This window comes from Urocitellus parryii, chromosome 3, assembly GCF_045843805.1.
Source record: "Urocitellus parryii isolate mUroPar1 chromosome 3, mUroPar1.hap1, whole genome shotgun sequence".
In the NCBI taxonomy this organism is placed as follows: Eukaryota; Metazoa; Chordata; class Mammalia; order Rodentia; family Sciuridae; genus Urocitellus; species Urocitellus parryii.
Genome location: NC_135533.1, coordinates 217973978 through 217977527, shown reverse-complemented (window position 1 = coordinate 217977527; position 3550 = coordinate 217973978).

Below are 3550 nucleotides of genomic sequence, written 5' to 3'. Positions count from 1 at the left end.
ACCCTACCGAGTGTAAAGTGGTCAGTTTTAAGTGCATTTCTTCCCCATTTAAGGAAAAGTGCGTTGTACAAAAAAAAAAAAAAAAGTTGGGCAGTGGGGTAGGGTGGTGAGTGGGAGGCAGCCTCTCTGAGGAGACAGCTTCTGAACTGACACATGGATAGCATGAACATATGTGAGGGGGGGAGAGCATGTGTAAAGGCCCTGTGGTAGGAGTGAATGCAACGTGATGTAACTTGGAGAGAACACAGAAGTCAGTTCTACTTGAGGTCATGTGCTTCATTTCCTAGCAAAGTGCCACAGACATCTATTCTCTCCTAGTTTGGGAGACCAGAAGTCTGAAATTGGGGTGTCTGCCAGGGTGTCCCTCTTGGATCTCTGGAGGGAATCTATTACCTGCCTCACTCTCTCCAGCAGTCCTGGGGTTCCTTGGCTCGTAGATGCCTGGCCCTGGTCTCTGCCTCCATCTTTCACTTGGCCTCCCCCCCCCCACGCCTTTCCCTTCTCTTCTAAAGACGCCTGTGGTTGGATTTAGAACCCCTCTAATCCAGGATGATCTGCATCCCGCATCCTTAACCTAATTTCATCTGCAAAGACCCTTTTTCCAAATAAAGTCACATGCACAAGTTCCCAGGACTGGGGCCTACCCGTGTGTCCTGGGGGCCACCGTTCAGCCCGTTACAGGGCCCAGGTGGGGGGGCGGCAATTGGAAGAGACACTGATAGAGGCTCCCTCCGCGTGCGCAGCCTGGTCTACCCTCCTCTCACGAGGTCCTGGAGGTGACACTGGAGCGTCCCATTGCCCGGACCGGGGGAATGAGGCCTGGCGCGGACCCGGGAGCAGGACGGGGCTCAGCCCCACTGTCCCCGGGCTGGCGGCTCCCTCCCGGCTGCGGCTCCCCGGCGCACAACTGCAGGGGGCGCTGCGCCCGAGGCGGCCGGGCAGTGTGTCTGAGAGGCTGCTGCCCCAGCCCCAGTCCCCGCGCGGCTCCTTGAAGGGAGAAGCTGGGGTGGGGCCTGCCCCTGCGTCCCTGTCGTCTGCTGCCCCTGTTCCGTCCTCACATCTGTGATGCGCCACCAGACACGAGCGCGGCACCTGCCCTGGCGGCTGCGGAGAGGCCCGTCCCCCGCCAACGGGGAGGAGCCGAGCGGCCGGGCCTGCTCCTCCGCCGCCTGCCCCCGCCTCCCGCCCCTGCACACAAAGCAGCGGCGGTAACTGTCCCCGAGAAGCCAGCCTCGCCCGCCCGCTGTGCGCCCAGCGAACCCTCGGAGGCAGGCCGCGGGCAGCGATGACACGGGCCACCGCCCGGCCAGCGGGAGCCCACCGCTGACCCAGACCCAGCTGCACCGCCCTGCACGGGTGAGCTCGGCCGCCGCGTCGCCCAGGGTGACCTTCCCGGGATGCCGAGTCCCCGCCAGCCTCTCCCCGCGAGGCTCTGAAGGCCCGGGGGCCAGGAGTGCCGCGCACCGGGAGCGCTCGCCTTTGTTTGCCGGTGACGGTGACGGTGACAGGGACGAGAGGTGAGTGAGCCCGTCTCCTGCTGTCTCCTGCTCGGGAGGCGGAGGGCGGCATTTGCTGCCGCCCAGCCCCAGGTGGGGCCGATGGAAGGGAGGATGCGGGTCTGCGTGGATGCGCTCTCGCCCATCTTGCCCTGGTGGCCCTGTCGCCCAGGCCAGCAAACCTCCCGGCCGGCTGGCGAGCAGGTTTGACCATTGTCAGGACAGTTCGGGGCTTAGGCAGATAAAGGGCTGTCCCCTCTCCTGGGGAGCGCCCTGGGCCTCTGCTGTTTCCTATTTATAACCCCCAGGGGCTCTGCCAGCTGCGGATTTGGGGGGAAAAAGATGTTGTAAGTGTGTCGCTGAGGGCTGGCTGGTGGGGTGGGAGGAAGGGGCTGCTAAAGACGCCTCCTCCTCTTCCCAACTTGTGCCTGATGGGTTAATAATCAGCTCCGAGCATCCATACTCCTTCCCAGATGCCCCCCACCGTGGCTTTCTTTGCTCTCCCCAATGGGAAGCCAGGACCTGAGAGGAGCTTGTGGGCCACTGGGACCCACCACACCCCATATTTGGCGGATGTGGCCAGTCGGTCCCCAGGGAGCTGAGGTCATTGCCAGCTCAGGGCTGCAGACCCCTTCCAGGGAGGAGACGGATCTGCACTGGAGAGGACTCGCCCGCCCCAGCGGTCGCTCTGCCAGTAGCATCTGGAAGGGACTGTTTTGCTCCTGTGCTGCATCTCGCTGTCCCTCCTCCATGAGTGAATGACGACATTCAAGACAGCCAAGAGAGAATGTGGGCACTCTCTGGAAGCCAGGGAGGGTCTAGGTCCAGCTGCTCCCTCTTCCTGCGGGGACCTCGGGGCTCAGCCTCCCTCCGAGGCCCCCCTCACCAGCCACAGCAGAGCCATCTCCAGGTCCCCCAGTGTGAGGGACACACCCAACCACCTGGCCCTGCCAGCTCTGCAGAGGGGCAGCGGTGCGGGGCTGGGGGTCAGGGTCCTCCCGTGTTGAGGAGTGTGGGTGACAGGAACTCTTCAGAACAGGGAGGTCACAGGGTGGTCCAGCAGCTGTGCTCCATGGTGACTGCAGAGCTGGGGCCTGAAACCCTTCCACAAAAGGCAAATAGAGAAGAAATGGCTGTTTCCCTTAAAGCCGGGCTTCTGCCGGGGCCCTGTGGACATTTGGCCCTAAGGACGCCCTTGTTGCCTGGGGACAGCCTGGGCACTGTGGGTGTCCAGCAGGCTCCCTGGCCTCCACCCAGAGCTGGTCCCTCGGGCACAGCAACCCAAAGTGCCCGCAGAAATCGCCAAGTGTCCCCTGAGGGTGGGGAGGGTCGTCCTGGTTGGAAACCACTGATTAAAAGCACCAGTGAGCAGGGCTGATGGAGCAGGAGACCCCCTGGCCGTCCAGAGGGCCTGGAAGTCGCCCTGCTTCAGTCCTTTCATCTGCAAACAGGAAGCCGAGGCCCGAGAGGTGAAGGGCCTGGGAGTCTGCGGGCCGGGGTTCCCCCATCTCAGCTCCTCCTCAACCCTCATCCTGTCCCAGCGGACCCAAGCCACCGCCCGGAGCCCCACCCCCAGAACCCTGAGAACGAAACCTGCCTCCCCCAGTCAGGGGGATTCTGACCCGACTCCCAGTCCCGCTGCTCAGTGCTGCCTTCCTGTCCTGGGGTCAGGCCATCAGGACGTGCAGGAGAACAGGGGGCAAGGGAGGGGACTGGAGCAGAGAGAGGGAAGGCATGGGCCTGGTCCTCTTGAAAGTGTCAGTCCCAGCAGGGAAAATTAGCACATCAGTCATTCACACTTGAGTCTGAACGATCTTTTAAGATCTTTTAAGATGACGGCTTCCCAGTTGAGATCCAGAGGGGGGAGGAGCCTGTCTGGGTCCTGGCTCGCCCGAGGGAAGGAAGCCTCGTGGGCTGGGCCATGATTGGGTGGAAGAAGGGGTACGGAGCTGTTGGCAGACCCCCCTCTGAGAGCTGCGGTCGGGGGGCTGTTGTTAGGACCCCTGTCCACTCAACCCGCTCCTCCCTCCCAGCTCCCCTCCAGGGCCCCTCCT